At 35.9% G+C, this 26,471-nt stretch overlaps 1 protein-coding gene and 1 pseudogene across 4 annotated transcripts in view; both read left to right on the top strand.

The window, feature by feature from the left end:
* NCOA1 (nuclear receptor coactivator 1) overlaps positions 1–26,471 on the top strand; it is a 209,816-nt gene that overhangs the window by 32,720 nt on the left and 150,625 nt on the right. For all 4 annotated transcript variants that reach the window (XM_033124418.1, XM_033124416.1, XM_033124419.1 and 1 more), the window contains exon 2: positions 12,609–12,742. The gene's annotated coding sequence lies outside the window, so the exon portion shown is untranslated. The remainder of the gene's footprint in view (positions 1–12,608; positions 12,743–26,471) is intronic.
* LOC117032813 (tigger transposable element-derived protein 1-like) lies at positions 137–24,103 on the top strand (annotated as a pseudogene).

Genomic DNA, 26,471 nt, shown 5'->3' with positions numbered 1-26,471 from the left:
ATCAGAAACTGTGATGCATTTCTGAAAATAGATAGGAGGTCTTGGTGGGTAATACTCATATCCAGATGCAGGGTAAACCAGGAGCAGGAAGGGTCCCAGAGTAATCAGTAGGGTGATTCATTAGCATTACTGCAGCATGAGCAGCCAAGCAGCTCCAACGTCGGTACATCCTAACACCAACTTGGGCCAAGCCACAGGTCTGTTTCCATGTGAGAACTGCACGTAGGAGCCTGGGTCCGTGAGACTGGGAAGCACCCTGGGTAACTGGCCATACTCACACGTAGACAACCAGGCAGTGAGGCAGAGCGTCTGTCCGTGGTGCCTTCTGCTCCTCCTCCACTCCTACGGAAAGCAACAGAAAATGAGGAGTATTCCCTGAATGAACTGTACCAAAAGAAGACAGTAGAATGTAACAGAATCCCAAATACAAAGATAAGAATCTTCCAATGTTTCAGAAAAGTCAACACCATGAAATCAACAAATAGAAGAGCTTAGGGTCAAGTAAGAAGTTACTAGAACAGACTTCTAAAATAAGTGTAGCCAGTAATTTTAAAGAAATAGGGAATTTATTATATTCTTAACAAAAACAAGTGTTTATAAATCCAGGCATTTATTAAGAAGAGTCAGTTAGAGATCTGGGGAATGAAAAATACCATAGTTGAAATGGAACAATCTTTTTGGTGCCTGTGGAGGATGGATTAGAACAGTGCATGACTGGTAGCAGAGAGAACTGGTTCTTTTTGGTGGTTCAGTGATACAATGAGATCCTGAACTGAGATAGTAGCAGTAGGGATAGAACTGAGGAAACAAATACAAGAGCTGTTAAAAATACAGGATTAATAAGACTAATTGGGTGTGGGATTGAGAGAGAAGGAGCAATGTAGAATATTCCTAGTTCCTTGGTTGGTTGAGTGGAGAGGTAGTATTGCCAGAAACCATCATAGCAAATTCAAGGGTAAAAGCAGTTTTGGGGGTGGGGATGGAGGACACTACTCTTGCACTTGGACATGTTGAGATTGAGGTGCCTGTGGGACCCCCCCGTGGAGAAATGTCTGTTAGACTAGTGGATCTATGGATTTGGAATTCAAATGTTTGGGCTTTAGCGAGATTTGGAAGTCAAATGTAAGTGATAGTGGATCTCATGTTCATGGGTGAGTTTGTTCAGGAAGAACGTCTAGACTGAGACAAATGATCACTACTATTGAGAGGTCCGTGGAAGAAGAGCCAGCACAGGGAAGGGAGGGAAGGATGGCTGGCGAATAAGAGGTACATCGACCGAATCATGTCCCAGAAACCAGGGAAGTCAGGGAGCGGTCAAAGGGTAAAACTAAGGGCCAAGGTAGTGATTTGGTAATTCAGAGATGACTAAAACAGGAGCTACAATGGAGTCGTGAGGCTAAAACCAGATTGTGATGGGTTGGGGAATAAATGGAAGGTAAGGTGGTACAGGCTGTGAACATAGATCCTACAGGCATAAGTTTGTAGTGGAATAAGATCTGTGAGAGCTGGGAGGCAGGATTGAAGGAGGAGAGGATGTTCATTACTCCAGTTTTCTTCTCTAGCCTCTCCTCTAATAGTTTCCTACCCTTTGCTTACAAACATTGTCAGGTGTTTTCTTTCATTCTCTTCTAACCTTTCAGCTCCTCCCGTTTAACTCTTTAACTTCTCTCCCAACTCTGCGTTTTTGTAGCACTTATTTTCTTTGGGAAGATTCATATGACATCTTACATTCTTACTCATCTATTTATATGCTCTTGTTTCCTTAGCTACTTGATACCACAAGTCTTCAAGGTCTTTTTGTGTCTTTAACTTGACCAGTGTCACACTGAAGATACTCAATTAATAGTCCTTGAAAATCAATTGCACGAATACAGGATGCAGAAATCCTGTTTTGGAATAGTTCTAGCCAAAAGAAAAAAACCATATATAAATAAATAAATTTTAAAAATGCATTTTAGACAATTAGAAGTTTGATATGACTTCTGGGCAAATGTGGGCAACCTTAAAATGCATTAATTGCAATATTATGTTCAGCTTACAGGAAGAATTAATTAGTCTGTCAGTGAAAATACATGTAACATCTGTTGTTTGACTTTAATTCTGAATTTCATAATTAAGAGGGACATTGACAAACTAGAAACTTGTTCAGGAGAGGAGAAAAATGATGGGGGTGAGAGTGCTGGTTGCCAACCCACTATCAGCTCTTTCTTTCTTAGTAACATAATGTGGGCACATCATTAAGCCCAACTGTAAAATGACATTTCGCTGTAGCTGTAAACAGAAGCCTTTGGGTAGGACGTCTAGGAAAACTCTTTAAAGGCGATGGACTCATCTGAAAGCCTCACGAGGGGCTCTTGTCCCTTCCTCCTTTCATCGGCCTAGGACACGGTGTGACTTCTGGAGTTTTCAGCGATCATCTTTTGACCATGAGATGAGAGAGCATAAATGCCAATGGGTAAGGTTGGCAGAGTGAACAGGTAGAACGAGTGGAGGTCCTTGGTCCAGCCCTACCTACCTCCAGACCTCTTAAGTTAGAGAAAAATAAGTCTCTCTTTTCTGTAACCCACAGGTGTTTGTTCATATGTAACTGAACCTAACTTTACCTGACATAGAGGGCCAATCCACTGACTGGAAAAGGGCTACTGAGGCTAGCCTGAACAGTCGGAGAATAGGTGGTGGCCCCGCTGGTCTGCGGTTTCCACAGGTGACTCAAAGGGAGTATGCTGAAAATATTTTAACATTGATATAAATTTTTGAGAGAGTCTTTCTCTGATTCTGGAAGAACATGGCCATCCCTCTTGTAAATTTGAGTAAACAGAAAAGTCATAGGTGATAAGAAGACTCAGCAGTTCAAAAGAAGGAGTAATTTGAATTTTTGTAACAGATAGCTCTCTGTGAAATAGCTGTGACACTGCATCAGAGGTGAAAAATTCAAATTCTTAAACTCAGAGATTTAAGGGGGATTGTCATGAACAAGGCACATTCTGGGGACAGGAAAACGTTTTTGGAAAACAAAATCACTAATAGTGAATGAAAATAGATAGTAATAGTGAAAGTAGATTGAATACTCCAGAAAATCATTAGTAAATAAGAAGACTAGTTCAAATAATGTTTCAGAGTTATGGAAAGATAGAGATGGAAATTATGACAAAAAAATAATACGCACAGTAAATAGATCCAAGAGATCTGGTATACATAAATTGGGTGTTCGAGAAGGAAAGAACAGAGATGATGTACAAGTAAGCAGTAAATGCTCAAAGAAAGTATTGAAATGTTGCTAAACTGAAGACTTGTACTTTTAATAAAATTCACTAAATAGCAAAGAAGATGAGTAATCACTCATCTAGTCCTGTTTCTGATGTTCAAGGATGAGAGAAAATTCTGCGAGTATTCAGGGAAGAAAACCAAATGGTTTTCAAAGGAAACATCATCAGGAAACAACATTGGTTCTAGTCTTCTATTTAATGAAAAAATGCTAGACTAGAGAATTACAGATCTTTGGATTTATGGACTAATAAAATGCTAGTAGAAATTTGAGTAGCATAAATTATCAAACTTTTTTTGGCTAATTAAGGATTTGAAATATAAAACTAATAAACAATTGAATAATTTTTTGTTTTGGTCGAACAAAACTTATCTTTTTTGATTATACTGAGGACTAATGAAAACATCACCAAATAGTACTGTTTCCTGGTGTGGAGTTGGTTAACTACTGCAGTATCTACAAGGTCATGAGGGAAAAGTATGTGACCCCAGAGTTTTATACCTTAACACACTGTCATTTACATATAAAGTCAAAAGGTAGATTTCCAGACATGGTTTCAGAGATTACACTAGCTTTGTACCTTTTCTGAAAAAAAGCACCCAAGGAAATACTCTATAGAATAATATGATTAATAAACTTAACAAGTTTTTATTAACAAGTTAATAAGTTTTTATTAACAAGTTTTTTATTAACAAGTTTTTATTAAGTTTGATTTAACAAGTTAATATTAAACTTTGTATTTATTTCATTTTGATTACCTGTAAAATAGTCATTAAATCTAAGCCACAGAAATAACAACATAGAAACTCAAAAGTATTTATTTTAAGTATTATGTTCCTACTGTGCATGAAGCAGAGAGCTAGGCTCTGAGGATACAGTGAAAAAAAAAGTAATGTGATTTTTGTCCTAATGGAGCTTACAGTCTAGCAACTGATATAAGAAATAACCTGGTGGTTCCAATGCAGTGTGGTCAGTGACGGATAGGCTGCATGGTGGAATGTGAGCATAGAAAAAGAGCATTTAACCCAGATTTGGGGGAGAGCAGAGATGGCTTTCTGAAGAAGGAACATCTGAGTTGAGGTAAAATGACAGGAGAGAGAAATTGAGAAGATTTCAGATTAGTTGATTGCAGCGACTACAAAGTGAGAGAAAGGAACAGATGACACCAGAGAGGTAACTAGGGACAGTGTCACATAGAACCTTGAAAACAATATCAAGGAATTGGGCTTTATCCTGAGAGGAATGGGGAACTATGAAACGATTTTAATCATGAAAAAGTGGTATGGTTTGTTTTTTTTAGACAGCTCACTCAGGCTATAGTGGGGAGAAAATTGGATTTAGAGCCAGTAAAATTGAAGGTAGTGAAATCAGTTAGAGTTGTCTTATTTGTTTGTTTTAACAATATTTTCAGGTCAAATGTGATATTGGGATGGCTGCAGTACGGTCATAGGATGGAGAGAAACAGATGGATTTGAGGAAGATTTAGGCTTTGGTGGTTGGACATTAGGAAGATACAGAGGGAGAAGGACAGACCGGATCTTAAATTTCTGGCTTGTGCAATAGGTGGATGCTGATGATGCCGCCGCCATCCAATAGGAGGATCCTGGAGGAGAAGATTAGGGAAGGATGATGAGTGCAGTTTGAGGTGCCTGCGGACAGCTACGGCGAGATCCAGTAGATAGTTCGATAAGTGGGTTTGAAGTTTAGGAGACAAAGATCTGGGCTGGAGCTGATTTGGAAAGTATCAGCATTGGAAGGTAATTAAAGTCATGGATACGAAAGATTGCCCAGGTAGAATGTGCAGAGAAAGGAAATAATTTAGGTGCAAGATCTTAGGAACACATCCATCTAAAATGAGGATTCTTCTAAGACTTTCAGAAGAAATGACTAAGAAAGTAGGACAAAAATTTAAGAGAGTGTGAGCTAATGCTTCTGAAACAACTGACTATTGGTGTTAAACAAATAAGTAGATGGATGGTGAATTGTGGGATCCAGGTTTCTCACTTTTGGAGAGTGAGGTTGCATATAACCATGGACAAGGGAAAGGCTAGAACAAATCACGTGGTACTGGATGAGGGTTAGAGACATCAATATGAGCTCAGGTTTAGCTTAGTGTAGATATGGATACAGACCATTATAGATATGTATGCATTATGCAGCCTAGTATACAGACGTATTTTCTAGCTCTGTCTAATGAAATGGCCTAGAAGCAATGATGCCCCAGTAGCCCCCAGCACACCCAGAACCCAGATTTTGGTTTCTAGTACCATTCTCCAGCAAAATGAACTAAAGCTCCTTAGAAATGTCTGATTCTAGGACTGGGGCAGGGAAGATGCAAATGAGCTGGGAACGTTTTGTAGGCCAGAAAGTAAGAAAATGCTCAAACACCAAAAGAATAGGGGCTTGGCAAAAAGATATAGGAGCCAACCTGAAAGAACACCCAATGACCAAAGCTGGAACAATCTGAGCAAAAATAAGTAACATCGTATTGGATTATAACCCAAAGTATAAAGTAAATTTCCCTAAATACATACTGATTAAAATAAATGATTGAATAAGTAAGTGCCCCCACTTTTTTATTTATTTCATACAGAAGAATTCCAAGTAATTTATGCAGACACTTCCCTCCTTCAAAGAGGTGGAAATTGAACTCCCCAACCCTTGACTGGGGGCTACACTTGGTGACTAAAAGGGAATGGTTATTTATGTAGAACATGTTTGAGAGTAAATTAAGTCCAGGACCCAGGTATGGTACTTTCATGGGATACGGCCCTAAAGAATATTGGTGATCTCAGTGGGAGTAGTTCTAAAGGAAAGGTAGATTTTTGGGGCTATTACTCTAACTGTAACCAGCCTTGTAGAGTATTCTGTGTGTTCTTTTCAGAAGATTTAATCACAAACTGACAGCTATTTAGTGTCTGTCAAAAGCTCACTTGAAATATCAGATATGAGAAGATAGTTTAATGAATATCTTAATTATGTATTCATCTAGTTTCTTGTATTAAGTCTCAGAGAACAAAAGTATCAAGACTGTGTCACCTCAGTCTCCCCCGGTATAAAAATGCCTGTACTGAGTTCTGATTTAAAGATATGCCATCTGTCTATATATAGAATGTATCTGTAAGGAACCCATTTAAATGATGTGAATTTTCTAAAATTATATTTGAAACTAAAGTCCACTAGGTTCACTGTTCTTTGCGTAAATGCATACAGTTCTGATAAAAATTACATTTTCTTCTAACCAAAAAAATGAAAACTTTTAATTCTGAAAACACAGACCCAAATTTGACACTCAGTGTCAAATATAATTTGCTGGTATCATGAACTTGATAGTGTCTGTTTCAGTTGCATGTTGTCATATAACAAATCACCCCAAAACATTGTGGCTTAAAACCACGTTGATTTATTATTTTTACAGTTCTGTGAGTCAGGACATTGGGCAGAGCGTGGCCAGGGCATTCTTCTGCTCTGTGTGGTGTCAGCTGGGATCCCTCACTCAGCTGGTACCTGGGCTGGAAGGACCATGTCAGAAGGCTTCACTCACATGTCTGGCACTTGGGCACGCCTCCACGTGGCCTCTCCACAGCGTGGGAGTCTGAGGGGAGGTGGCTTTCTTACATGGCTTCTAGCTTCCAGGAGGGAGAGCGGGGAAGCTGCCCGTTCTCCTGGTCTCTGGAGTTTTAGGACATCACTTTCACCACTTCCTGTTGGTCAAAGTCACAAGGCCAGACAAGATTCAAGGAGCTGGGAAATAGTTTTATTGTGATGAGTCCTCTTTACCTTGTATTTTAACTTGTAACCAATTCAAGTCCTCTTAGAAATGAGACAGGACAGGTTAACATTAAACAAAAATTATTACCTTAATTTAATAGAAAAAAATGGAATAATGGGGCCAAGCTAACTTTCACTCTTCTTCTTGTCACTATAAATTTATTTTTGGATTAAGAAGTATCTTGGATTACTTAGAGTTGAAAATTTTCTAAATATTTTTGCTTAGTAATTGGGGCTATCTTTGAGAATTTCCAGTTTTATCTTAGTTTTCCTGATCTGGAAGTTTTACTGACACATGTCCATATTTTTTTTAGTTCTGATAAACTTGGTGGAGCACAATCTAGCAAAGGCTATCGTAATTTAAAATCCAGATACTCTTTGACTCATAATTCCGCTTCATAAGTACACAGTTATTCTTTACAGCATTGTCAGTAGTGGCAAAATATTGGAAACATAAGAGTCCATCAGTAAGAGACTGGTTAAATAAATGATGAAGTATTTGTAACTATAAAATCATGAAATTGTTAAAGGAGACATGAGGAAATTCTATAAAGAGTGATTGAAGTAAGCTACAAGATACATCAAGTAAAAAAATGATGAAAAACTGTATAGTATGCCACCACTTTCTTTAAAAAATGTGTAAATGCTTTTATATATGTAGAATAACTATAAAGACACAGTAAACAAGGAAAGGGAGCTGAGTGATTGGGGAAATTTTCTATTCACAGTTTAGTTTTGTACCAGGCACATGTATTAACTACTCTAAAAATTAACCTCTAAGAAATGCTCTGATAGTTGTATTTCATTTGTTGATTATTTTCTTGTGTAAGGCAAAATGTTGGTCGCTCCATTCAGAGACGACTAGGCTAGCGTTAGGGAGCCTGAAGGCCTGTAGGAAAGATGAAACACATGTACCATGTCACTAGACTGCTTGATAGAGATTTCATTTTTGCATTGCCCAGATGCTTTGCCCATTATCTTTATTGGATTGCTTATTTTCTTATTGTATTACAGAGTTCTTTATATTCCTAAAACAAGTATTACATATTTGTTTTGCAGATATTTTTTCCAAGTTTGTGGCTTGCCTTTACATTTTCATAACACTGCCTTTTAAAGAGCAGAAGTTTAAAATTTTAAGTGCGATATCTTTTTTTTTTTCTTTTATAGTTTGTGCTTGTGGTGTCATATCTAGAAACTCTTTGCCTAACTCACATTTTGGCAAACTACAGCTGATTCAGCCGATTGCTTGTAAATAAAGTTTTATTGGGGCATAGCCATGCCCACATGTTTACTCATACTCATTATCCACGGCTGCTTTCATGCTACAATGACAGAGTTGCGTATTTGCAACAAAGACTGTATATAGCCCACAAAGCGTATAATATTTACTATCCCTTTACTAAATATTTATTAGCCCTTTGTAGAAAAAATTTGCCAACCCCTGGGCGAAACTAGGGCCCCCCAAATTTTCCCGTGTTTTCCTCCAGAAATTTTGCATTTAAAAATATTTAAGCCTATTAATTTTGTTATAAGGTGGGAGGTGTGGGATGAGGTTCTTTTCTTTCTTTTTTTTTTTTTTTTTTTTTTTTTTTTGCGTATCAGTTGTTCCAAAGACAATTCTTTTTCCGTTAAATTACCATGATTCTTCTGTTGTAAGTCAATTCATCATAAATATATAGATCTGCTTCTGGACAGTTTCTTCTGTTCCATTGATCTGTATGTTTATCCTTACGCCAGAATTACAATGTCTTGATAGCTGTAGCTTTATAGAAAGTCATGAAATCAGGTTGTGTAAATTTTCCAACTTTGTTCTTTTTCAAAATTGTTTTGAGTATTCTAGGTTCTGTGCATTTGCATATACATTGTAGAATCAGCTTGTCAATTTTTATAAAAAAGCCTGGTGGGATTTTAATTAGGATTTATGTTAAATCTATAAATTAATTGGGAAGAACTGATATCTTAATACCGATTGATCTTTGAAAACAGTATATCTCCATTTATTGAGGTCTTTGATTTCTTACTTGGTGTTTTGTATTTTTGAGCACACAGCTCTTCCATTTATTTTGTTAGTTTTAGCTTAGGTATTTCTTTATTGATGCTAATATAATTGCTACTGTTTTGTTAATTTGTCTAATTATTACTACTATATAGAAATACTGTTGAATTTTGTATGTTGACTTTAGATCCTGCAATTATGCTAAGTTCTTTATTAATTTTAGTGGTAGATTCTTAGGATGTTCTGTATTGACAATCCTTTCACTTGTGAAGTTGGTTTTGTTTCTTTTTTTTCCCCCATCTCTAGGCTTTTTTTTCTTGCATTATTGTACTGGCATACAGTACAATATTGAATAGGAGTTGTGAGAGCAGCTGTTCTTGCTTTGTTCCCAGTCTTAGAGGGAAAGCACTTAGTGGTTCATGATTATGTATGATATTAGCTATTGATTTGTTGTAAATTCATGTCCCAGACTGAGGATGTTCCCTTCTGTTCCTAGTTTTGTAAGAGTTTTGAATTATGAATGGCTGGTTTTTTCCTAATTTTTTGCATCTATGTAGGTGATTAATTGATATGGTATATTGGTTGATTTTTTTCATATATTGAACTAAAACTGCATTCCTGGGATAAATGCTATTGGTCACGATATATATATATTTTTTATATTACTGGATTTGTTTTTCTAATATTTGGTTAAGATATTTTGTGTCTGTGTTTATGAAAGGATATTTGTAGTTTATTTTTATTAGTTTTTGGGGGGAGTCTGAGTTTTGTATGAGAGCAATAGTATCATAAAATGAATTGGGAAGTGTTTTCCCATTTATTTCAGGTAGAGTTTATATAATATTGGTATGATTTCTTCCTTAGATGTTTGGTAGAATTTACCAAAGAAGAAATTTGTCTTGGAACTTTCTTCATAGGAAGATTTTAAATTATGAATTAAATTTCCTTAATATATCGAGAGCTATTTTTATTATCTAATTTCTTCAATGAACTTGGTAATTTGTCTTCAGACTTTCAAAGAACTGGTATATTTTATCGAAGTTACAGAATTTATTGCCATAAATATTACCTTGTTCTTTTAGTATCTATAAGATTTCTAGTGATGATCCTTTTCATTTCAATATAGATAGTTTGTGACTTCTCTTTTTTCCTTAATCACTCTGGCTGAAATTTATTCAATCTTACTGAACTTTTCAAAGAACTAGATTTCAGTTTAATAGATTTTTCTCTATTGTTTTTCATTTTCAACTTCATTTCTTCAAATTGCTTTGTGTTTAATTTGCTCTTTTTTCCTGCTTCCTTAAGGTGGAGGCTTAGATTATTAATTTAAGACTTTTCTTGTTCTTGCATTTAATACTGTAAGTTTCTAGGAACTGTTTTAGTGATATCCCAGAAATTTCGATATGTTCAATTTTACATTTCATTCAATTAAGAATATTTCCTAGTTTCTCTTTTTGACCTGGGGGTATTTAGAACAGTGTCATTTAATTGCTAACCTTTGGTAATTCTTAATCTATATTTCAGTTATTGATTCTAATTTAATTCTGTTTTGGTCAGAGAAAATACATTATTTGACTTTGATTCTTTTAAATACCTTGAAGTTCATTTTATGGCCCAGAATATGGTTTTTCTTGGTGAATGTTCTATGTGCCCTTGCAAAGAATTTATATTCTGCTCTCGTCGTGTAGCATGTTTTATAAATGTTGAATTGGGTCAAGTCAGTTGTTAGTGGTTTTATGTCTTCTTATTCTGTCTTCTTGTTCTATTAACCAATAACAGGAGTGTTAATGTCTGCAACTGTAATTGTGAATTTGTCTAATCTCCTTGCAGTTTTTGTTTCATTTATTTTGAATCTAGGGTGTTAGGTGGAAACCCATTTCGCATTGCTATGTCTTCTTGATGATTGATCCTTATCATTATGCAGTGTCCCTCTTTATCACTGGGAAGATTTCTTGTTCTGAGGTCTGCTTTGTCAGATACTAATGTAGCCATGATATATTTTCATCCTTTTACTTCAAATCTTTTTATTATGTTTTTGTATTTAAAGTGTCTTATGGATAGCATATAGTTGGATCTTGTTTTTTCAATTTGCAATCTGATAATCTCTACCTTTAAATTGGGTGTTTGAGTAATTTTTAATTTAATGTAATCATTGATAAGTTTGGATTTAAATATACCATCTTGCTAGTTGTTTACTGTTTTGAATCTTTGTTGATTGAAAGAAAGTAACATACTATGTGGACTGATAGCTTGGGTGACAACCAAGATTTTGAGACTGATGCAAACATAGCAACTGGAGACATGAGAGGAGGCAGAGTGATTCTGGATTGAGTCTGGACTGAGGTTCGATAAAATATAGTGGGATATTAAATGAGAGATGAAGAAGGTAGGACAGCAAGACGGCGTAAGCCTGAGGGATGGAATGGGATTGCTTGTGAATTAGGGTCTGGAAATGTCATTGTGGAGAAGATTGATCTACTGCCTTAGCCTTCACTCTAGAAGGTTCTTTTCAAGAGTCAGATTTAGCGCAGTGGTTGAAAAATATGTTCAGTGATAAGGCTGAGGATGTACAGGTGATTTGTTTTACTATGTAAAACGGGTTTCCAGAGGTCCCTGGGGAAAAGATTGGAAGGAAGGGCAGCAGTGGGGGCACCCCTGGGTGGCTGAGAAAGCATAGAGAACATTGTGGGCATGAAAATAGGAGAGAAGGTAGTTGGCCAGAACAGTTTGTGTTTTGAATAAAGCCCAAGAGTGACAGGGGTGAGAGCCACAGGTAGAATTAATTAGTAAGATTCTTGAATTGATCTTGTCTCCTGAATTGATCTGTGGTATCGTGAGTGTCTCTGGAGCCTGTTCCATTGTGTCTTTGTGATCTAAAGGGAATAATAGTAAAAACTTAACCCAGGGTGATAAAGGCTAAAGCACTTAAGCTTTAAATAATGAAAGCCAGTAGGGCTCACATTTCTTTTAAGAATTCTTTGGTGTCTGCAAAATCCCCACTGTTTGGAGGTATCTTTGGAGTGGGAAGACACAGCACTCCCATTAGTTTCGTAAAATCCGACTTGTGTTATCCTACTGCCAATGACCCAGGAATGAGTGGTAGACATCATACTGGGTGCTTCTTTATTGTAGACGTTATTGTCTTCTGGAAATCCTATTTCCTCCTACTGTTCCATTTTACCTGAAAGTGGGTGCTGAGGCTATGGCTGCTGGCTTTGATGAGTGAGCTAATGTAGTTATGAACCCCTTGTCTCCTTGGAATACCAATACAAAGCCTCATTTGCTGCATATCTCCTTTGGGGATCAATCTTTTCAAAGCTAGTAACCAGTTATCTCTTATCAACTCTCTCTCTCTCTCTCTCTCTCTCTCTCTCCATCTTTAATTTCAATTTTTAAAATCTATTGTTAGGGACAAGAATGGGAATTGGCATTTCTTGTACAACTAAAGCATCTGTATAAGAATCTTTGTTTGCTTACAGAGAAACAATGATGTATCACTGTATCTAAAATCTAATGTTTTCAGAAAATCTGTAATGTTTTCAGTAGACTAAATGTGTCATCTTTCTCCTACTTTAGATCTCTCCATACTAATGGAAATGTAACTGGAACTGACTTTGATGATAAAATCAACAACCATCACGCAAGATCATGTAGTAGGAATTTTTGCTTCCAGATGAAGACACCGACATTTAGAATTTCTACTTTCTAAGGTATTTGAGGCACAATTTTATTTTAATTTGACTACTTGGCAGTCATTTTATAATGTGGGTTTCTATATATAGATTTCATTCATAAGTTTAAATTTTTATATTAGAATGGTTAACTTTTGGAGAAGAGTTCGACCACCCCCGTTTCTATCTCCCAAAATTGAGAAAAGATCCACATTTTTTTTTTCCCCGAAGTCAAGTTGTTGTCCTTTCAGTCTTAGTTGTGGAGGGTGCCTTTCAGCTTCAAGTTGTTGTCCTTTCAGTCTTAGTTGTGGGGGGCGCAGCTGGGCTCCAGGTCCTGTTGCCGTTGCTAGTTGCAGGGGGCGCAGCCCACCATTCCTTGTGGGACTTGAGGAGTAGAACTGGCAACCTTGTGGTTGAGAGCCCACTGGCCCATGTGGGAATCGAACCTGCAGCCTTCGGAGTTAAGAGCACGGAGCTCCAAAGGCCTGGAGCCACTGGGCCGGTCCCAAGATCCACATTTTAAAGTGAGGTAATCTTTATAAGGAAAATGTGTCTATTATGAGCAATTAAGGTATACACTGAGTGCACATTAAGACTCAGTAAACCATGCTAGAGGAACTGGAATAAATAAATGTCAGTTTAACAATTATTTAATTTGTGTCACAACTCTCTGAGATGAGCAACTGAATTCAGCACTCTGACAAAGTTTGCTCACATGATACAAGAGATCTTAGTGATTGTCCTTTAGTTTGACGTGGAAACCTTTCACTCCTGTTCTCCTATGCTTATTGTTAAGGGTTTTTTATTCACCAAGAAGTGTCACATTTACTCCCCATAGACTGTGCCTGTAGAACCTTTGGGATTTGATGGGTTAGTTTCACTTGGACCAGAAAAGCAAGATATGTAATTAAAGAATCAAGTGACACTTCCAAATTATGGGGTAGATCCCCACTCTAAAGGCTGCATAAAATAATTGAAAACAAAGGAAGAATCATATTAATAGAAAACAAACACAGTGCTCCCTATTTTTCTAAAACAAATGTAAATTCCAAACAGGATATAGTTGGTGTTCATTTAAAAACCAAACTTTTAAAAAAGTTGTATTTTTCCAAAAAGGCAGAAGTTATGGAAAGATAATTATTTTAGAGGTTAGGTCCAAGTTGGTTGGTTCTCTGTATACATTATAGAGGTTTATAAATTAATCTTTCTAGAATATAGAAAAGATGAAAATCTAAGCAAAATGTATCACTTATTACTAGGATTATTAATTCCATTTTCTGTTTTGGAAGAATATGCAAAGCAGTAAATTCTAAAATAATAAGAATCCATGATATTGGAAAATTCTAAGACTGCTTCAGTTAAAATAAATGGATTACCTTCTTGAAAGGGGTGGTGTAATTGAGCAAGTTTTGCCAGAAAAGTTACCTTGAATCATATGGCAAAATCAAAAGAGTTAGGTTGCTTTGATGAGAAGTTTTAACACTTCCCTGGCAACTAGTAGATGTATCTGTATTTTTCTAAAATGTCATGGTGTTATTTTGAATCAAATGGTAATGATGATTAGATATATTATTTGTCTTATTATCAGAACCATTTCCTTTATTATTTTAGATATCTTTCCTTCTTACTTTCATAATTTATCTTATTACCAGAAGCATTTCCCTTAATTTTAAAGATATCTTTCCTTCTTACATTCATTTAACAAAATTAGTTGAATGTCCAAGCTTTGCAAAGAATCATTTTAGATATGTGGAAGAATATATTATTCTATAACTTCATTGTGAAGTTGAAGACATCTTTCATTCAGAATGTTTACTGTGGGGCCGGTGAGGCTAAATATACTAATCTGAAAACCATTTAAAAGCAATCATAAAATGAGCACATAGAATCATAATTTAGAATTCCTTTCTAAGTAATACAGTTAAGTTATATATATTCAAATCTCAACAAAAGTTAAGAGTAGGGAGTAGGAAGTTCTGATTAATTGAATTTGCTGACTAATTGGTTTTGGTTGTTACCTACTTATGATTCTACTTATAAAAGTGCCAGATTAGGTTGCTTAAATTCTTATATTAGGGATTTCTAATTCATCAGTTTCTTATATCTCTCACACTCATTTGCAAGCTTTCACACAGTGATATCCCTATTAATATTTGTCGTTTTCCCTTTAGAAAAGGAAGAAAAGTGAAAATTTCACCCACTTGTGTTCAGAAGTTTTATATGATACATTTTGGCAATATTTTCTTCTAATTTGCTGAGGGGCCTTTAGATTTTGAGATTGTGGGATTTTGTTTTTTTTGGGAGGGATTAAAGCAAAACAAAATCAGCACATGAATTAAGGCCCTAAAACATTTGTAAGATTGTATCTTGGAATACAGTTTACGTTAAGTTAAAATGGTACCTTTTAAAAATATTTTATTTGGACTCAAGAACATATTTGGAAACATTTGAACAAGGTGTATGAAGGAAATCGGTAATCCCTTGCTATATAGTTTTCTATATTGCGTTTATGGTATGATGGAAAGAACAGAAGCTTTGGCCCTTCTTCTTTCATGCTATCCTGGGGAATTGAGTTAATATTTCTGTCTTAGTTTCCTTTTCTACAATAATTACTTTTTAGACGTGTGATGAAAAATGAAGTAAGTATATAAAATGATATAAAATAATGCTGTGAAATTAATAAATGTTGCTAAAGACAGAGAAGACCACACCACTGAAGTATCATTCACGGTTACCCTTCTCATAGCAAAAACAGGTCAACTCACTACTACTTAGAAGCTTGTAAAACCAGTTTCAAAGTTAATGACAAATATTATGCTTGGAGAGAAAGTAAAATGAGCTTTTGGCAAAAATCCCTTATCAAAAGCATACCATCTGGAAAAGCAATTACTGTCATGTGTGCGTGCTAGCGTAAGTTTTGGTTTTCGGTTGGATGAAAGCACTGATGTGCAGAGGACATACCAGCAATTCATACAGAAGTGTTACTGTTATCACTGAAAAGTCAACACTACTGCAGAAGAATATTGTGTTATCATTTTGTTTTGATTTGGGTGGTAGTTTTTTTTTTTTTTTTTAGCCATTGTTGCCTGGAAAAGTTGATTGGTTCCTCTGATCAAAGCCCAGCAACTTTAGCTGCAGGAAAGGTGTACTTGGTCTGTGAGTAACAGAAATCGCACCAGGATATCAATTCATATCCCGCTTTTGTTAGAGAGAAGAATCGGCATTCCGTAATGTGATTTCTGATTGTGATTTAATGTCAAAGAGAATAGTGATAATTGTGAATATAAGCAATTTTTGGCCACTAAAGCCATGTCTTTTCAGTTTTGTGAAGAAATGGTCAACAAGTGTAGGATCTTGCTTTTCTACAGTTATATATGCTAGCTGTGTAGTGTGACAGGGCTTTACATGTTTTTAAATTAGTTTTTTAGTAAAATGAGATAAATGAATATTTATTGATAATGTCATCTCTACTATTTCAAGGAGGCATAACTTAGCAAATATATTTACTATTTTCAAAAGTCAGAGTATCTATCATGAGTTTTAATGTTAAGGATGAGGTATGAGGATTTTGTTAAAAAATCTGAGTTATGGTACAAAATAATTCAATCTCTAAGAGTTTGACCATTTCCCCACACTTGATGATTTTATTAATTTATCAAAGAAAAACTGAATTTTTATTGTATATATTTAGAAACCATATCCAAATTTCGAAATAGAATATGAAGAAATACTTTCCAGAGCCAAAATGCCAACAGAGAATAGATTAGGAATCTTTTTGGTCCAATCTCTCAATTTCAAGCATTTAACATTCAGTTTTGAGTGGGATATGTTTTTTTCTTTTTCTTTTTTTTTTTTTTTTGGATATTCAGTGAAATGCTAAAAGTAGATGTCAGTGAGAAGTGTTGCTATAATTTTTGGGTCCATGTTCCATTATAAAATCTAGAATGTTTAACAACTGATTTATAATTAAGAATTAGGAATTTTTAATTTAGTAGAAATAAAGAATAATGAAGAAACTAGTTGAATAGGAAAGTGGCTTATGGTCAAAGCTGATTTCAGATCTGGGGCCTTGAGCGTCTTGCAAGGAAGTTATCAAACACTAATAGGGTGTGGCACAAACACGAAGGTACTTAACCGAGTGGGCCCTGGCTGGCCAAAGATGAGGCAGTTTGAGCGTCAGCACATATACTGCACTATAACCAATCACAACAAATATGTTTAAATCCGTAAGTTCATAATGATACTTAAAAAAATGAATTACTTTTCTTTGGGGTATGCTAAGGAACCAGCTGTACCTGAAGGTAACTAAATAATTGACGAGAGGAAGTTTCTTTTCTTAGAAGTATTCTAGTTAAAAATGAAGAAAGTAATAAATAGAACATCACCACTTTGTAATGAATTCCTGGACCTAAGCAAAGATCATCAGTGGTTCCTAATATGACATAAAAACAACCAGACATTCGATTTCTTTTAATGAAAGTTCACAACACTACTTATGAAGTATCCTTGCCAAGAAATTGAACTTGAACGTGAATCTGATCAAGCCTCTAGGTCTAACTATCAGTTTACAGGAAACACAGAAGACAGGGAAACAGATGAAATGATATCATGAGGATGCAGTCAGAAAAATCTAGGCTTTGGGGAAGTCCTTAAGATGCAAAACTTGTTTTTTCCCCAACAAATAAACTGTAGAGAACAACAAAAAAAAAGAGAAATGAAAAAGGAAACCAGAGATTAATTGCAATATTTGGACTTTATTTGGGTCTAGATTTTTAATATATAAATATTTATGATAACCAGGGAAACTTGAATACTGGATATTTCACATTAAGAAATTATTTTTAATTTTTAGGTGTGATAGCAATATGTAGTTATATTTTAAAAAGTCATTATCTTTTAAGAGACGGATATTGAAATGATGGATGCAAGGATATGTCTGGGATCTGTTTCATTATTTTACAGAGTAAAAGGAAGGCAGTGGGTAGGAATGAAACAAGATTGGCTATTGTAGGCACTTGTGGTGTTGGGGGCGGGAGGTGGTGGTGGTGGTGGTGGTATAATTCTTGATATTCTCTTAGTCATTATGAAAATTTCCATAAGAATGGTCCAGAAATTTACATTTTCTCTGTGTTGGCTCATAAGAATGCAATTGAATTATGTGTATTTAGCAACCTAATGAATTCAGGTAATTTCTTGAGTCTGTTGGGTTTTCTATATAGGAAATCATATTGCCTACAAAGAGCAGATATACTATATAGTGCTCACTATTTACCAGACTCTATTGTAGGCACTTACATATATTAACCCATTATATTCTTGGAAGAAATCCAGGGAAGAAGACATTAACTTGCCCAAAGTTGCCTAGCTGGTTACGTGGCAGAGCTGGGATTTGAGTTCAGGCATTACAGCCCTGAAGTCTGTCTTCTCTAGTTGTTGCACTTCTCCTTGAAACTTTTTTTTTTTTAATTCTAAATATTAGGTTCTTTTGAAAACATCTAAATAATTAAAAATAATTAAAATACATGGTTAAGAAATCAAATAGTTTTGAAAGACTAACAATTAAAAAGCATATCCTGTGCCTCATCTCTTTTCTCTCCATTTCTGGTCCCTGTTTCCCAGAGCAAAACACTTTTCATCTATTTAACGCTGTTTCTCCTGCTATATGTTATTTCTAAATAACATATATTAACATTTAGATAATATCTGATTTTTGTTATTAGAGAGTAGGATTTTGTCAGTTAGGATGCTTCAGCTTCTGATACGCCCAATCCCAGCTGGTTTAAGAAATAAGACATTCCTTGATTCCCACATTTGGAAGTCAGTTTATGATGAACCTGAGTCAGCTTCATTCAGTGGCTCTGCCTCCATTTTTCTGTGCTTCACTCACTTCCCTTCTCTCTTGTGTGATGGCCCCAACCATAGACTGCTTCTCCTGTGGGGGCCAACGAACTGTAACCTCTCCTTAAAACTTTTTATTTTAAATCTCTCCACTCTAATCCTAACACTGTTTATTTCGTTTGTCTTAGTGTACTGGCTAGAAGTTAAACTTTTAAATACCGCTTTTCATTTGTAATTTTGATTTTGGAAGTTGTCTTAATACTTGGGGAATCCAGAGTCCAGTGAGTTTACTCCTTTACAAATAGAAGGTACTCAACTAAGAGACAAAGAATAATTTAGTGTGTAGCCAGAAACCAAAGAATAAAGTGTGTCATAACAGCTTCCAGTGGTTTTTTTATAAAATTATGTTTACCTCCTGATCTGCAAGCAGCCTATTCGTGGCTCATTTTACTTTCAATTACTTGTTGATTTTATTGGTCCTATTTGCTTAATTTCTTTGTGACTCTTAGATAAAATTACTCCTTCCTTTCCCCAATGCCCATACCTGTTATATAATTACTTCCCACTTGACTTTACGTAGGTTACATGAGATAAAATTAAGCAAGGCATTTAGTTCACTGTTTAGCGCATAATATGTATCTAGTAAATGTGTCTTTTGGTCCAAGAGACAGCTACTTTATAATTTTGTTTAAAAAATGTTGTTTTTTCTTTGACTAATTTTTAAACTAGGAGGGGGTGGATATGGCTTAGTTACTCTAAGAAGTCCTAGGCCTGGGCAGGTGGGAAAAACTGTTGATAATGTGTTATAGTGGTTTAATGAGTAATTTCCGTGTTCTCTGTAAGGAACTTTTTTTTTTTTAATAAGAGCCTCTGAGTTTAAGAAAGATTATCGGTTGCCGAAAGAATACTTGCCTACTAAGAGGTGGGGTGTGAACACCTTAGGGAAAATGTGACTTGTCTCAATTCTATGGGTTTTTTAATTTCTCTTTGACCAACCACAAAGTACCTTATGACATAGCAAGATAGCTAAGCTTCATGAAAGGAGGCATATGGGCTCTAATAAGAAGGAAAATTTTTGCTTTCACACTCAAGAGAAAGAGATGGGTTACAATTACAGACAACTTTTTCCTGAAGGTCATGGAAGGTAGCCATCTGAAGACCTGGTCTAGCTAGTTAAAACTTGTGTTCGTTTTCTGTGCTTCATCACCTCTTCCTTCCAACCCAGTTGCACTTGTTAAAAGATTGCACTTGAAGCAGCCTTTTAACATATCTTTAATGATGGTTTTGAAAATGATATTAACCTAGTTGGAAACTGAAGATTGTAGAGGCCCAAGAGTTTCTTCCATTTTCCAAATGACAGTGATAATTACTGGGTATGGCAGAGCTATTGGAATTGAATAACCAATTATTTGTGTTAAAGAAAGGGTTTGTTCTGTTTGTGTGCCTTTTATTTTCTGAAGGTACAATGAAAATTTATACTTGTATCTCATTGCATCATATCTGATTGCAGAAATTAAAGCACAATTTACAAGCAAAAAGAAAAAGGGTTTACTTTTATGGGCTATAGTTTATTGGTAAGAGATAAAAGATATTTTTTGAATAATAAGATAAATGCGTACAACAGAAACTCTCCTTTCTGATCATGAAAGCTTTGAGTGGAAAGATGAAATACACTAGTCCCCCTTTATCCACAATTTCGCCTCCTGCGGTTTTAGTTATACCCTCAGTCAACTGCAGTCCAAAAATATTAAATGGAAAATCTCAGATATGAACAATTCATAAGTTTTAAATTGCGTGCTGTTCTGAGTAGTGTGATGAAATCTCACGCTGTCCTGCTGTATCCCTCCTGGGACACAAATCATTCCTTTGTCCAGTACATCCACCTCACTTCATCTTATCATATAGGCATTACATCATCTCACATCGTCACAAGAAGGGTGAGTGCAGTACAATAAGGTATTTTGAGAGAGAGAAAGACCACATTCACATAACTTTTATTACAGTATATTGTCATATTTATTCTGTTTTATTATTGGTTGCTGTTAATCTTTTACTATGCCTAATTTATAAATTAAACTTTATCATATTTAGAGGGGGAAAAACAATATATAGAGGCATACCTTGTTTTACTGTGCTTCATAGATAATGTGTTTATTTTTTTTTTTTTAAATTGAAAGTTTGTGGCAACTTTGCATTGAGCAAGTGTATTGGCTCCATTTTCCAATAGGATTTGTTCACTTTGTGTGTCTGTGTCACACTTTGGTAATTATAACAATATTCAGACTTTATCATTATTATATTTGTTCTGGTGATCTGTTATCAGTGATCTTTGATGTTACTCTTGTAATTGTTTTGGAGCACCACGAACTGCACCCATATGAGGTCTGACAGTTACGTTCACGAACTCATCCTAGAAAAAGCACTACATACCTCATTGCTGAATATCACTACAGTTACCTTCGAAGTACTCCCCTTGGGAAGCTATGCACTGATGCCAGCGCCTAGTCCACCCTTCAAAGCAATTTTGGACTCTTTTTCTGGAATGGCCATCAGAGCTGTTGTCGTGTTACCCTTGATATCCTGAATGTCATCAAAATGTCTTCCTTTCAATATTTCTGTTATCTTTGGTAAAGAAAGAAGTCATTGGGGGCCAGATCAGGTGAGTAGGGAGGGTGTTCCAGTACAGTTATTTGTTTACTGGCTAAAAACTCCCTCACAGACAGTGCCGTGTGAGCTGGTGCATTGTTGTGATGCAAGAGCCATGAATTGTTGGTGAAAAGTTCAGGTCGCCTAACTTTTTCACACAGCCTTTTCAGCACTTCCAAATAGTAAACTTGGTTAACTGTTTATCCAGTTGGTACAAATGCATAATGAATAATCCCTCTGATATCAAAAAAGGTTAGCAACATCGTTTTGACTCTTGATTCGGACTGACAGAACTTTTTTGGTCATGGAGAATTGGCTGACTTCCATTGTGCACTTTGACTCTTTGTTTCAGGGTCGTATTGGTACACCCATGTTTCATCACCAGTGATAACATGGTTCAAAACATTGTCTCGCCTCTCCAAAAGGTCTTGGTAAACTTTGACTCTCCTTTTCTTTTATTCGTTGGTGAGCTCCTTCCAGACCATTTTTGCACACATCTTTCTCATGCCAAGATTTTCAGTTGATTTTCCTAACTATTTCTCTATTCATGTTTACTTGGTCTGCTGTGCTTCTCATAGCCGAAGATTTTGACACACAATTCGATGAAGTTTGCAATGTTTTTGTCAGTTCTGCTCGTTACTGGCCGCCCTGCTCTCTCTTCATCAGTGACACGTTCTCTCCCCTCAGTAGAACGTTTCATCCATTTGTACACGGCTGTTTTCTTTATGGCGTTGTCCCTGTAAACTTGGACTAACATGTCCCTCATTTCACTTCCACTCTTGCCAAGCATAACAAGAAATTCAGTGTTTGTTCGTTGCTCTAATTTTATAATAGCTCATACATTCTTGCGAGGGCACACAAAAACACGCAACCACAATAATGAACGCAACTCAACAAGACACTGCCACACGTCGACATAAACACAGGTGTGAGACACTGATACACCAAGGTTATGAAACCTTATTGAGCTGTTTATACAGTGCTGCCAATGTAAGCGCACGGTGGTATGTTCACAAACTTAACTGTCAGATCTTGTATGACGTCAAAAGTAATCGATAAATACTGTGTGTGTTTTGACTGCTCCACCAACTGGTTGTTCTCTTGTCTCTGTCCCTCTCCGTGGGCCTCCCTATTCGCTGAGACATAACAGTATTGAAATTAGGCTAACATATCCCTACAGTGACCTCTAAGTGGTCAAGTGAAAGGAAGACTCACACATCTCTCACTTTAAATCACAGGGTAGAAATGATTAAGTGTAGTGAGGAAGGCATTTTAAGAGCTGAGATAGAGCGAATGTTGGTCCTCTTGCACCAAACAGGCAAGTTGTGAACACAAAGGAAAAATTTGTGAAGGAAATGAAATATGCTATTCCAGTGAACACACGAATGATAAGAAAGTGAAACAGCTTTATTGCTGATACGGAGAAAGTTTTAGTGGCCTGGAAAGAAGATCAAACCAGCCACAACATTCCCTTAAGCCAAAGCCTAATCCAGAGCAAGGCCCTAACTTCTATTCTATGAAGGCTGAGAGAGGTGAGGACGCTGCAGAAGAAAAGTTTGAAGCTAGTAGAGGTTGGTGCATGAGGTTTAAGGAAAGAAGTCACGTCTATAACATCAAAACACAAGGTGAAGCAGCAAGTGCTGATGTGGACGCTGCAGCAAGTCATCCAGAAGATCTAGGTAAGGTCATTAATGAAGGTGTCTACACTAAACAACAGGTTTTCAGTGTAGACGAAACAGCCTTCTATTGGAAGAAGATGCCGTCTAGGACTTTCATAACTAGAGAGAAGTCAGCGCCTGGCGTCAAAGGACAGACTGACTTGGCTCATGTCAGGGCCTCATGCAGCTGGTCACTTGAACTTGAAGCCAGTGCCCACTTACTGTTCCGAAAACCCAAGGGTCCTTAAGGGTGATGCTAAGCGTTCTCTGCTCGTGCTCTGTAAATGCAACAGCAAAGCCTGATGACAGCACATCTGTTCACAGCATAGTTCACTGAATATTTTAAGCCCACTGTTGAGACCTACTGCTCAGAAAAAAAGTTTTCTTTCAAAATATTACTGCGTATTGGCAGTGTACCTGGTCACCCAAGAGCTCTGATGGAGATGTACAGTGAGACGGGTGTTGTTTCCATGCCTGCTGACAGCCTGCATTCTGCAGCCCATGATCAAGGAGTAATGTGAACTTTCATGTCTTATTATTTAAGAAATACATTTTGTAAGGCTGTATCTCGCATAGATGGTGATTGCTCTGATGGATCTGGGCAAAGTAAATTGAAATCACTTTGGAAAGGATTCGCCATTCTAGATGCCATTAAGAACATTTGTGACTCATGGGTAGTGGTCAAAATACCAATGTTCACAGGAGTTTGGAAGAAGTTGATTCCAACCCTCATGGGTGACTTTGAGGGGTTCAGAACTTCAGTGGAGGAAGTAACTGCAGATGTGGTGGCAACAGTAAAAGAACTAGAACTAGAAGTAGAGCCTGAAGATGTGACTGAATTGCTGTAATCTTCATGATACAAACTTTAACAGAGGAGGAGTTGCTTCTTACGGATGAGCAAAGAAAGTAGGTTTCTTGATGTGGAATCTACTCCTGGCGAAAATGCCGTGAAGATTGTTGAAATGACAACAAAGGATTTAGAGTATTACCCACTCATAAACTTAGTTGGTAGAGCACTGGTAGTGTTGGAGAGGATTGATTGCAATTTTGAAAGAAGTTCTGCTTTTGAACAGCGTCACATGCTACAGAGAAATTGTTTGTGAAAGGAAGTCAGTCAATGCAACAAACTTCATTGTTGTCTTATTTTAAGAAATTGCCACGGCCACTCAAACCTTCAGCAACCATCACCCTGATCAGTCAGTAGCCATCAACATCGAGGCAAGATCCTCCACCAGCAAAAAAGATTATGGCTCACTGAAGACTAAGATGATGATTGACATTTTTTTTTATCAATAAAGTATTTTTTAATTAAGGTTATATATACACTGGTTTTTAGACATAATGATATTGCATGCTTAACAGATTCCTTATAATGTAAACATAACTTTTATATGCACTGGGAAACAAAAAGTTCACGACTCGCTTTATTGTGATATTCACTTTCTTGTGATGGCCTGGAACGGAGCCTGCAGTGTCTCTGAGGTCTGCTTGTCTAGGATTCCATACTAGCCAGGGTTTCAGCATCCAGTGGGGGTCTTGGAACATATCCCCCGCAGGTAATGGGGGACTACTGAACTTTCCAAGATTCATCTGGAAAGTGAAAAGGTGATATATAAAATTAAGCATAGTTGAAAGGTGCTCAGTTTAACATCTGTTATCAGTTGGTAAAGGCATTGAGACATTTATTGTTCTGAAGATGATCTTAAGAGAAGAGACATAACTAATGTGGTCAGTTACAGAGTATGGGATCACTAAATTTAAGAGAAAAAAAAGTTGATATGAAGAAAGCAAAAATATAGTAATAATAACAGTTAATATTTAATGTGTGCTATGTGTCTGTCATGCACTGTGATAGCTACTTTATATGTTTCTTCAGATACAGTCCCAATAACCCTGTAAGGTGTAAACTATTACTATATCTATTTTATGTATAAGGAAAGCGAGTCTTAATAAGGCTTACATTGAAGTTAACTCACAGAAGAGCCAGTATTCATCCATCTCTTTCTCTTGGGGTAAAACCAAAGTTTGATTTCAGAAACTGATTTTTAATCATAATGAAAAAAATAAAGGGAATTATTCTTCTAGTTTAAACAAACTGCAAAAGCATAGATTTGGGAAAACCAGGGATTTAGGCATTTTGCTAGTTCAGTATAAGTTTATGATATAATAGGGCTTCTGAAAAGTTATTGTAATCACAGATACATATATTAGTTGGAATATAGTGTTTCATACATGAAAGGTCATAGTTCTAACATTCTACTTACTAGTCAACCCACATTTTACTATTTTTGAGGAGGAGGGATGCCTTATTGTTTTGAAAATAGTGTTTGATATGAAATGATCTTTAACTTCCTCAATTAAAAATGAACATGGACATGTTTGACATAGAAATGAATTTAAATAGCTATTAAAATTTTCAAGAATTTTTGGACATTCCTTGAAGTTAGAAATTCTTTAGGTTATTAAGAAACACTGTTTGCCTATTACAGGTCTAGCAATGTAAACATAAAATTAGGTTAGGTGCAAAATTGAGAATCTCTGTCCTTACTCTCAATATTATATGGGTGCATTTAATGCTGGTAAAAATTTAAAGCCTTAAGAAGTATAGTATAAGGCCTACATTGCTTATAATGGGGTTTATTTAGTCACTTACAAAGCTTTCATTAAAATTTGGGGTTAAGTATACTTTTCCAGTTGACCTTCAGACACTTAAAAAAATTTTTTTTACGTTAAACAACAAAGAAAAATCGCAGTTAATTCCAGAAGAGCTGAAACTGTATACGTCCATTTTCTCACTACAACAGAAGTTTAAAATGCACTACTTCAACAACTTGGAAAATTCAAACAGAAAAAGTTCTTAAATAATTATTCAAACAGGAGATCAAATATACAATAACTGGCTATTTAGCAAACTGAAATGAGACTCAGGCTAAAACTGATATTGTGCTCAGAAGTAAATTGATTTAAAAAAAAAATGTACTCAACCTTAGAATTCAGTAAAATAAACAAGCAAATAAAACCAACAAAATGAATGCCTAGAAGAAGGGGAGGACATAAATAAGATAAAGGCAGAAGCAGATGAATTGAAAAAGAGAAACTTGAAAAATCTGAGAGCTATTTCTTAGGGTTAAAAACAAATATCTGACTAATCTTATCAAGGAAAAGATAGAAACCAAAGTAAGGAAGGATAAAGGAGATATAAAAATAGAAAAGAGGTTTGTTGTTTTTTTAAATTTTGAGAAAGCTCTATTTATTAATTCTAAGCCAATTTATTGGAAATCTCTCTGAAATGAATTGTGAAACACCCAAACTGCTTTTCCAAGAAGAAAATCAGGGTAAACCAAAAACTATGGAAGAAAGTTCAAAGAATTTTCTCCAGAAATTGGTTCTGGGGCCAGATCGTTTGCCAGTGAGTTTTTTCTAGCTTTCAAGAAACATACAACTCCTTGGTGAGTAACTGTTCTAGAGATTATAAAAAGATGGAAATGTGCCCAATTACTGTTATGAAATCAGTATAAATATCTTAACAATGGTTGCTTAATGAAAATGAGATTCTTTTGGGGGCATTGCTTTTTTAGTTTCTTTTATTGTAAACACAGCAGATTTTTTTTTGAAATTAAGACAAT

Source organism: Rhinolophus ferrumequinum, chromosome 13 (genome assembly GCF_004115265.2).
Source record: "Rhinolophus ferrumequinum isolate MPI-CBG mRhiFer1 chromosome 13, mRhiFer1_v1.p, whole genome shotgun sequence".
In the NCBI taxonomy this organism is placed as follows: Eukaryota; Metazoa; Chordata; class Mammalia; order Chiroptera; family Rhinolophidae; genus Rhinolophus; species Rhinolophus ferrumequinum.
This window is presented reverse-complemented; position numbering and strand designations above follow the sequence as displayed.